General features: G+C 42.4%; 1 pseudogene; it reads left to right on the top strand.

The window, feature by feature from the left end:
* Positions 1 to 738: 738 nt before the first annotated feature.
* Positions 739 to 11022, top strand: LOC138902129 (uncharacterized; annotated as a pseudogene).
* Positions 11023 to 11464: the final 442 nt, after the last annotated feature.

The following is an 11464-nucleotide window of genomic DNA, read 5'->3' on the forward strand; positions in this document are numbered from 1 at the left end:
GATTTTGACACTTGTATTATAATTATATGTTTAAAAAGAAAAAGAAAATAGCTCGAATTGTTATTATAATCGACTTACCTAGTCCTAGAGACTAAGTGCCATCACGATGCCTGTGATGGGATTTTGGGTCGTGACACACGGTCTGGCGCGCTACACACCAGGCTTCGCGAGGTCGAAATGATTCAACTCACTGTTCAACCCAAAAAGTCTGAAAATATAATACTTTAGCCTACCTTGACACCACGAAACCTTAAATTACTTGCCGGAAATTTATGGGGCCTTACAGTCGCGTTCACGAACCGCACCCCAAGGGCTCGAACCCGTAACCTATAGATTACACAGAGACGACTTTATTGTTACTCCAAGGTTCCCCTTAGTAATAGGAAGATAGATAAAGGAAATTAAAGGCGAATACTTCCTTGTTGAAATTTTAGTATTTGTTTTACATACTGTCGTCGACGTCAAGAGGATAAATAGAAAACAATCTACCGCCACGTGGCAGTAAACCAAGTTGCCCGTTTATTCATCCATCTGAGGCTCTCTTTCAACTGCACATCCACCTCTAACCTGACCAAATTGCCCGAACACCCCTTCTTAATGTATATATCACACCATGCCAATATGTTTTTTTTTTACGGTTCTTTATATTTCACAATGGCAATACTGATAAGAGTAGGGTGCTCCAGTAGTGAGCACCCTTCACTTCTCTTATAAGGAGGTAATAAAAAAAGAAAAGAAATGGCAACACTCTTCGTCGCCGTTCTTTTCCTCTTATTTACCCTTACCATTGCTCGTACTCCTTTAACTCAACCGAAAAATGATGTCACCCACCTCAAACTCCCTTCAGAAACTGACGTCATCTGCCCCGAACATCCCAATATTGTACCGAAATTCGAGGATTCCGTGCCTATTCTTACCAGCCCTAGAAACTCCGTTAACGAAGAAACTCACTCCGTTCATCTTATGCCGTTGACCTTAGTCAAATTCCGGCCGATCAACCATTGATTCAGGCTCCGATCTAACATACTGTTCTGCCTATGTCGCCAACATTTCCACCACCGGAATCTGATATGGCGTCAGATCCCTTATGGTAATGACATGATACTCTCTTCTAGCAAAAATATTGACTTTGATAAGTTTGTATACCGAGTCGACATGCGTGAAATTCGTGATATAAATTGATACAAATTGGGAAAAATATATAAATGGATGTCGAAATTAGTTATAAAAGGAATGAATACAAACCCAAATTGAATAGAGAGTGATTGATAAGAGAACAAGATGAATCAATATTAAAGCCCAAAAAGGATAATATTTGCTAGACGTTATGTAAATCTCAATAAATCTGAATGTGAATGAATCAATGTCCCTTTGTACAGATGATAACCACTCTTAATATAGTGTGTGGGGGGGGGGGGGATTCTACTTTGGATATAATTAAAAATACATAGTGGGGATCCCATGATAGATTAATTAATTAGCTTTTCCTTGATTCAAGCCGTGATTTCCGCCGAGATTCTCTCCCCAAATGCGGCTATAATGACTTTTTGCTCCTTTACTCGGTGTTGATCTTGGCCAGTCTCGGTATTGGTCAGTCTCGGGGTCTCGAGCTCGATCTTGACTCGGTCTTGATATTGATCGGTCTTAGGGTTGGAGCTCGACAACCTAACTTCGTATCATGGCTCGATATTACAACGATGAATCTTCGACTGTCATGTTCCAATCTCGATTAATCATATAAAGGGCAGGATTGGTTTTGACCGTATACAGATAGTCCCCTCGCTTCTCGAAAAGAAGATGACGAGAAACAATGTGAATTTCTGAACTTCGACTTGGTGGATGATGATGTTAGCGAAAAGCCCGATTGTGACGTATGCGACAAACGTCCCATCGGTCCAGTTACCAAGGCATTAAATGCGCGTCAGTCGATGGTTGGCCACTACCAGTTTTGAACCGTCGTTGTAAAACCAATAAATAGCCCCATTCTTTGTCATTCCAAACTTTTACTTTCAAATCTTCTACATTGCAATCTTCATAGTTCTTTGCCCTTAAAAAATCTCCCTATTTCCAGGTTTTCAAATTTCTTTGCCTGTTTTTCATAAAATACCAAATACTTCCATCTCCATTCTTCTTTGTTCACAAAAACTAAATGGCCAAAACATCTAAAACTGTTCCGTAGAAAGCAGTTGCTTTCTCATCTCAGTCTGCGGGCGAGAAAATATTGGTGGAGCCACGCCTTGAAGAACTTATTCCCGGGGGTGCGTTATTGATTCCAACTTTAAAGTCGAGAAATCCTCATCGGTTGCTGGTCGATGCGAGCCAGTATCGAGATATATATGCTCAATACCAAAAAGTCTTCTTGATCTGGTGAAAAAAGAGTACAATTGGGAAAACAAAAAGTTTGTGATACCGGCACCAGAGGAGGCGATCACTACCCACATAGAAGGGTACCTGAGTTTTTACACTTATTGTTTCACGCTGGGCCCCCTCGATTCAGTCATCGTCGATTTTTGCAAGAAATACCAGGTGACCCTCGATTAAATTCACCCTTCTTTCTAGAGGATTGTGATACTACTTCGTTTCTTTGTGAGCAAAATAGACGGGCTTCTCTTCACCCTCGACCACCTCGTAAGATTATATAGCCCTTGACTTTACCGAGGTGGGCTGATAAAACTTCAATGCTGGGCCACTAAGACGTTCACCTCGAGTATAGATGAAGACAAAGATCGGGGTTAGATGGGCCGATTTGGTCTGGTGAAGACCTCGGACCTAATCCCGGCTGAGACTATGCCATTTCCCGAGAAATGGATATGAAACGTAAGTATGATCCCGTTTTTAGTTTTTGTTGTTTTTACTTCATCACCTTTTCTTATCAGCATTTTTCTTGACACAACCATTGCTTGGATGCCAGGTGCGGTTCCCCACCTTGAGAACTATGTCAGGATCCTGGTGTCGACGTCAACATATACTGAGCGCGCGTGGCGCGATTTGTCAAAGGGTCAGTGGGAGGCTCGTACTCATGGTAAGCCTTCTTCTTGGCTTACCGATTTGCCTATCGTTCAAGCATTTTTTCTCAAGTATGAGTTTATTTACTTTCTCCTTTTGTAGGTCTCGGAAAGTAGGCTTTACTGCCTATCTCGAAATCAGTGATGGAGATTAAGAGAAAAAGGGCCTCGAACCCCGAGGGTAAAAAACCCAAGAAGAGTGCGGCCCGTAAACCCAAGGGGAACACAATCCCACTGACTATGGAGTCAGTCCAAAGACTAAGGGATGAAGAAGAAGAAGAAAGTGGTTCTGGGCTGGTGGCCCATGCACGAGTTGGCACCGATATTCAGAAAGCTTTGGAATTAGTGGGAGTTGATACCGCTCTGTCTAGGCTCGATGAGGTAGAGGAGGAGACTTCGGCCCAAGTTCTCAAGCCAAAGGGAACCGAAGATGCTTTACCTCGGGGCAAAGAGATCGTCAAAGAGGCAGTGAAAGCGGGTGCAGAAACCGAGCTTGAGGCTCCCCAAGACGGAGGCGACGCCCAAAAGATCTACTCGGGGCAATAGAGATTGGGGATTCCTCGTTTCCTTCATTTTCCTAGTCGATGATACGCGACGCTCAGGCCATGGAGGCCTATCACGGGGAAGGATCCCATGAAGACGAAGACCATTTCCGTGGTTATTTTGTCATGGTAGAAGATGTCACCGGTCTTGGTGACTCGGAGGCTCCGAAGAAGAGCTCGGGAGAGGTGGGAGTGTCATGTATTTTCAACGAAGCTCAATAGACCCTGAATTGGGTAAGTTCATATTTTCTCTTTGTCAATTTTCATATTTGTATTTTTCTTTCCTTGTATAATTTCTTTTTTCTTTTCTTGTAGGCTTTTGCGCTTCATCACGAGGCGTTCCTCCGATCCCGAGGGGAGATGAGCCGGTACGAAGCTAGAATCCAAAGGCTTACTGAGGAGAGAGATGCCTTCAAACTTTTTAGTAAGCAGAGAGAAGGAGAAGCAAAAGGACTTCGGGCTAAGCTAGAAGCAACGCGAAAAGAATAAGCCGATCTGACCCAGCAGATAAAAAAAATCTTTAAAGTTAATGTCACTGATTCGGGCGTGATGGCTAACAGTTCAGTCCCATAGGTCCAGCAAAAGTTTGATGTTATCAGGAAGCTTCGTGTTGAAGTGGACGCAATGAAAACAGAGGCCGAGGAGTGGAAAAAGAACATAGACCGCCTTGCCTCAGAAAAGGAGGTTGTCCGAGCTCAACTGGCCTCGGCTGAGACCCAACTCCGAGGATTGAAAGAGAAGGCCTTGGTGCAAGCCAAGGAAATTGAGGAGTTCCAGTCTCGGTTGGGTTCAACAAATTTTGATCTAGAGAGACTGGCCACAGAACTTGCAGTGGCCGAATCGGTGGTCGAAACATCCACGGCAAATGCTGATGCAATGGTGGCCGTTTATCGGTCCGATGCTGAAGCTGCTCAGGTTCGAGCAATGGAGGTTGCCAAAGCTGCTCAGGCTCGAGCAAACTTGGTTGAAAATGCTAAATTCCAGTCTCAAAGGGAGACTCTTGAGGAAATCCATTCTTATGGCTTCGATCTTACAGCCGAGATCGAGAATGCTAAGGAGCTCAAAGTCGAAGCCATAGTGCTGGACTTTCCTGATGATGATGATACCGGGAGTATGAGCGGATCTGAAAGCGAAGAGGCCTCGAGGACGAAGATGCTGCTCCCGGAGAGGACTAAGTCCTTTAGGATTAGTGTGTTTTGTGTTTCTTTTAAGACCGTTTCGGTCTTTTGTAGAGAAACTTGATCGGGCCATGCTGCCCTTGTAAATGATTTTTGACATATATAAAAAACTTTCTTCCTTTATTCCTTATAGAATTATGAAGTTTTATTCTAAGATTCGAGGTTTAAACAATTTGATTGGAACCGAATTAGTATAGCCCATAAACTTTATGGTCGAGTGAGTGCTTGCTCGAACTCGAAGTAAAGTAACCCTTAGGCTTTTGTAAAAAAGATTGTTTATGGCTTTTTCCTCTTTTCGACTTGAAAGAGTTTCTTATCATTCGTATTTGCGAAACGTGTAATGTCTTAGCATGAAATAGGGAATTATTCGAGAGTTCGAATAATTTTGTACTCATTAGAATTTTTGAGGCTTGATATTATCGAAGCCTTTTATGATTTTGCAGGGGGGTAGCCTTTTAAACCAGATTATGATTGATTTCGAAGGTCTGTTTTGTTACGGAATTCGGACGTCTCCGATTCGTATTAATTCGGCCGTAGCCTCTTTAGTCCGGGATTTGCGTCTTGGCTTATTTTCCTATTTTACTTTCGAGCTTGCCCGAAGTATCAGTTCCCGAGTAGGGTAGCCGTGGCCTATAAAAATCCCTCTTTAGTTCGGGATTTGCCTCTTGGGCTTATGATCTTCGGAGTTTATATAACTCGATCTCGTTTATTTTTCGGATGACAGTCCCCGATTTGTGGGGTTAATCATTTGAACTCCGATCATGGTCGGCTCTTAAGCCTATTTGCATAATAGATCGAGAATATGAAGTAGAAGAACCTTTCTGAGGTATGCGATATTGGTAAATAAGAAATTTCTCTTTTTGTGCCAGGGCTCGAGCAAACTATGTGGACATGGTTCGTTTGACCATTTGGCCCTTACAAATTTTTCCTATCGAGACCCTGTTGCCATGAAGTAACTTCCTTGCATCGAACTTGATATTCGAGGGCAATTCCCCTAGTATTCGAGGTTGATTGTAAAGAGGCCTCAGATATTGTTGAATTTTTCTAAGTTAGCATAATAAATGGTTGCCTCATTAAGAACCTTGCCAGAAAACCCATTTGAGACAAAACGGTCTAAGGAAAAAAGAGTGCAACGCATGCTTTCATACCTAAAGTCTTCGTGTTGAAAAATCCATCCATGTTTCTGGTCGAACACCTGCAAGGGTTAGTTTCGAAATACAAATGAACATGGGAGGGTCGTACCTTAGCAATAGTATAGTTTTAGGTGTGATACATTCCAATTGATCGGTAGTTGTTTGCCGTTTATCATACCGAGCTTGTAGAATCCTTTTCCGACGATTTCGAGAACCTGATACAGTCCTTCCCCGTTCGGACCCAGTTTCCCTTCATTCGGATTTCGGGTGTTGAGGGTAACTTTTATTAGTACCAAGTCCCCGATGTTAAAGTAGTACCTTTCAATTCGCTATTTTTGGGCGGCCAATCGGACGAGAGCGGCTTCTCGTCTTTCGTCCAACAATTCTAGGATCGAATTCATGGTCTCGTTATTCGACTCCTCTATTGCATATCAAAACCTGACACTAGGTTCTCCGACCTCGACCAGGATCAGAGCTTCGGTTCCATAAACCAACGAGAATTGTATTGCTCCGGTATTGGATTTTGATGTTATGCGGTATACCCATAGGACCTCGGGTAGTATTTCTATCCATTTTCCTTTAGCGTCGGTCAATCTCTTCTTAAGATTTTGGATGATAGTTTTGTTGGTCGATTTGGCTTGTTCGTTCCCGCTGGGATGATAAGGTGTTGATAGGATCCTTTTGATCTTGGGATTCTCGAGAAATTTAGTTACTTTGATGCTGATGAATTGTTTTCCATTACCACATACAATCTCGGATGGCATCCCGAATCAACATATGATGTGGTCCCAAATGAAGTCTATCACTTCCTTTTCTCTGACTTTCTCGAAAGCATGTGCTTCAAGCCATTTAGAGAAATAATCAATCATAAACAAAATAAACTGAGCCTTACATGGGGCCGATGGGAGGGGCCCAATGATGTCCATTCCCCATTTCATGAAGGGCCATGGAGATAGGACCGAGTAGAGTAGTTCCCCGGGTTGATGAATCATGGGCGCATGCCTTTGGCATTTTTCGCATTTTCGAACGAACTCCCTTGCATCCTTGCCCATAACAGTCCAATAATACCCTGATCTGATTACTTTGTGGACAAGCGAATCAGCACCGGAATGATTTCCACAAGTGTCCTAGTGAATTTCCCTTAGGATGTAATCGGTGTCTCCCAGTCCCAAACATATTGCCAATGGTCCATCGAACGTCCTTCTAAACAGTGTTCCGTCTTCGGACAAGGTGAACCGTGCTGCCTTTGTGCGCAGAGCTCTCGATTCCTTTGGATCTGATGGAAGCTTCCCGTTCTTAAAGTATTCTATGTAGTTGTTTCTCCAATCCCAGGTTAAACTTGTGGAGTTTATCTCGGTGTGACCTTCTTCGATTACCGATCTCATGAGTTGTACGACAGTCCCCGAGTTGAGTCCGGCATTTTCGACTGATGAACCTAAGTTTGCAAGAGCGTCGACCTCGCTGTTCTGTTCTCGGGGTACATGTTGCAAGGTCCATTCCTTAAATCGATGTAGAGTCACCTGTAGTTTATCCAAGTACCTATGCATTCGATCTTCTCGGACTTCAAAAGTCCCGTTAACTTGGTTTACCATGAGGAGGGAATCACACTTAGCCTCTACGACTTCCGCTCCCAAGCTTCTAGCTAGTTCGAGACCTGCAATCATATCCTCATACTCGTCCTCATTGTTAGTTAATTTTGTAGTTCTGATAGACTGTCTAACTACATTACATGTGGGTGATTTTAGTAGGATGCCTAGTCCGGACCCTTTGCGTTCGAGTCACCGTCCGTAAAGAGAGTCCAGACTCCCGAAGAGGTATCTGATTTTATCAGTAGTTCTTTTTTAATCTCGGGTACGAAAGCAGGATTAAAGTCAGCCACGAAGTCCGCCAAGATTTGAGATTTGATGGCGGTCGTGGTCGATACTCAATATCATACCCACTGATTTCTATGGCCCATTTGTCCAATCGACCCGAAAGCTCGGGTTTGTACAAAATATTTTGAAGAGGATAAGTTGTTACAACACATATCGGATGACACTGGAATTATGGTTTTAGTTTCCTAGAGGCACTTATTAAAACAAGCGTTAATTTTTCTAAGTGTGGATATCTAGTTTCGGCCTCGCCTAAGGTCCGACTGACATAATAAATAGGGAATTGCGTACCTTGTTTTTCTCGAACCAGGACTACACTTACCGATATTTCGGAGACAACTAAGTACATGTAAAGTTGTTTGTCCACTTTCGGGGTATGAAGCCACGACAGACTCTATAAATACCGCTTTAGTTCCTTCAAAGCTTGCTGTCATTCCAGTGTATCTTTATGGGGCTGCATGATTACTTTCGCGTCTTCGTCACTAAAGGACAAGGTTCCTTTAGGTATGTAATCCGGAGTTCGAGATTGCTTCTCTATTATAATCGACATCTTAGTGCGTTTAAGCACCGACCCCTGGGGGGCATTGATACCTCCGATGATCATGTGGATGATGTGTTGTGGCTCTTCTTGTTCGTTTTGTCTATTTAACTCTCTGGTTTTGAAATGGTTCTTGGCTCAGTCACTTAAAAACTCTCGAAGGTGCCTTTTATTGAATAACCGGGCTACCTCCTCTCTCAACTGCCTGCAATCTTCCGTTATGTGGCCATGGGTGCCATGATACTTGCACAATTGATTGGGATTTCTCTGAGCTGGATCGGACTACAGAGGTCGAGGCCATTTAGTATCTTTGATGCGTCTGATAGCCGACACGATGGTGGATGCATCAATGTTGAAGTTATATTCTGATAACCGCAGTGCTTCCTTAGGTCTGGTATGCCTGTTGAACCCATTCTTGTTCATCAGCCCTCGAGACCCTTGGCCTCGATCACTTCTCCTTTCGCCTCAAACGGAGTTACGTCCCGGTTTGCTACCCCTACGATCTCCATTATACGGCCCGTATCGATCCCTGTTTGACCTTGGTTCTCAGTCGATGTCTCTTTTAATAACGGAGCCAGAACCCAACTGGTCGTCTTCGACTCTAATCTTTGATTGATATCGATTGTGTACATCGGACCAGGTAACATACGGGTACTCGATCAAGTTTTGCTTCAACTGTCGTGAAGCCATCGAGCTTCGTTCGTTCAGTCCTTGGGTGAAACTTGAATGGCCCAATCATCCGTGACCGGTGGTAGATCCATTCGTTCCATTTGGAAACGAGATACGAACTCTCTTAACATCTCGTAATCTTTTTGCCTTACCTTAAAAAGGTCTGACTTCCTGGTCTCGACCTTCATGGATCCAGCATGTGCTTTTACGAAAGAATCTACATGCATAGAAAAAGAATCGATAGAGTTAGGTGGTAAATTATGATACCATATCATTGCTCCCTTTGACTGGGTTTCCCCGAACTTCTTTAATAATACGGATTCGATCTCGCTGTCTTCTAGATCGTTCCTTTTAATGGCACATATGTAAGAGGTGACATGTTCGTTGGGGTCGGTCGTCCCATTATATTTTGGAATTTCGAGCATGCGGAACTTCTTGGGGATCGGTTTGGGAGCTGCGCTCGGGGGCAAGGGCTTTTGTACAATTTTTTTGGAATCCAAGCCCTTCAATATTGGTGGTGCCCCCGGGATCTGATCAACCCTGGAGTTATAAGTTTCTACTTTGTTGTCGTTTGCTTCAATCCTCTTTTACCTTGACTCAATTCGTTTTGTCAGTTCCTCGAGCGTCCTAATAATTTCTGGATTAGTCCCCGATTCTTGTTCATTTGATCTTACTACAACTGGCCCCGTTTTGTGGGTGACTTCTCAGGGGTGGACCGGGCTCGGGCCTGCTCGGTGCCTGGGTTTGGCTCTGCAACTGAGCTATCGCTACCTGTTGAGCTTGAAACATTTAGAAAATCATATGCAGGCTGATCCCGTCTTCTCCAACATTTTGGGAGTTTCGAACTGCAGAACGAGTTTCACCATGAATGCTGTTTTCGGGGTCAGAATGTTGGTTCGCCTTGATGTCCACATGTGAATTAACGTCAATTGGATCTATGGCACGCGTGTTCCAACGGGGTCAACGAGTGGTGTTTTATCCCCAGGCGTTAGGTTGTTATTCTCGTCTTGAAGGCCAGCTTCGTTGTCGATAGGTAAGGCCATTAATTGAGAGTTCCTCGTTTTTAATCTGAAATCAAAAACACTTCCAAGAGTAAGTGTAAAATAGTGTATTTTACAGGAATTCGTATCAAATAACCACTATTATCCTTAGCCCCACGGTGGGCACCAAACTGTTTAGCCAAAAAACGAATAGAGTTGAATTTATACGTAATTCTAAGGATACATGATATAAATTGATATAAATCGGAAAAAATGTAAATGGATATCGAAGTTAGTTATAAAAGGAATGAATACAAACCCAAATTGATTAGAGAGTGATTGATAAGAGAACAAGATGAATCAATATCAAAGCCCAAAAAAGGATAATATTTGCTAGACGTTATGTAAATCTTATTAAATCTGAATGTGAATGAATCAATGTCCCTTTGTACAGATGATAACCACTCTTAATATAGTGCGGGGATCCTACTTTGGATATAATTAAAAATACATAGTGGGGATATCACGGTATATTAATTAATTAGCTTTTCCTTGATTCAAGCCGTAATTTCCGCTGAGATTCTCTCCTCAAATTCGGCTATAACGGCTTTTTGCTCATTGACTCGGTCTCGATCTTGGCCGGTCTCGGTATTGGTCAGTCACGGGGTCTCGAGCTCGATCTTGACTCGGTCTCGATATTGATCGGTCTCAGGGTTCGAGCTCGACAACCTAACTTCGTATCATGACTCGATATTACAACGATGAAACTTGGACCGTTATGTTCCAATCTCGATTAGTCATATGAAGGGCAGACTGGGTTTTGACCGTATATAACGATGATCGCGTGAAGTTTGTTAAAAAGAAATTGAAACGTCAAAATTAATTCCAGGCTCATCGATTTGATAAAGATGATGACAAAAGATCAAAGCTTTATGCTAAGTATTATGGTGAAGACCAATATAGCTTTGATAGAATGAAATTGAGGAAGCGTTTTCATTATCGCGATGCCGAAGGAGAAAAAGAAGAAAAAAGCTAAGTGGCATAAGAGGGGAAAGAAGAAAGATGGATTCATGAGAAGTATTGCAAGTTTTTGTTGTCCCCTTTAAGAGGCTTAAGGACAACAAAGCATGCTGTCCAAAATCATCAAACAACTTGTTTAAGTAAAATATTAGGATGACACATACACCTGCAAAAAGTTATAATATTTCTGATAGTTTTAAGTTAAGACCATAAACGAATTCAAGATTTAAAGTTTTTGAGTTTTATAATTTAACTAATAGTTCATCTTAATTGGGTTTGCAATAAAATATTTTATATATTTAATAATTTTTTTAATACAAGTACAAAGTTTAAGCAAAAGCTATTAGATTCATTTGAACCGTACTAGCTCTGCCACTGAGTTAGATACACAGTATTGTTGGTATTAGAGGCACAGTGCTTATTCCCGAAATGCTGTTTTGTCTCTTTACACACAAAATGTTAAAAATTTGTTGGAAGATCGTCCCTCGAGCAAAATAGAATTGAGGATCTTGGCTACATTTGAAACCT

The sequence above is a fragment of the Nicotiana tomentosiformis genome, chromosome 11, assembly GCF_000390325.3.
Source record: "Nicotiana tomentosiformis chromosome 11, ASM39032v3, whole genome shotgun sequence".
NCBI classification, from domain to species: Eukaryota; Viridiplantae; Streptophyta; class Magnoliopsida; order Solanales; family Solanaceae; genus Nicotiana; species Nicotiana tomentosiformis.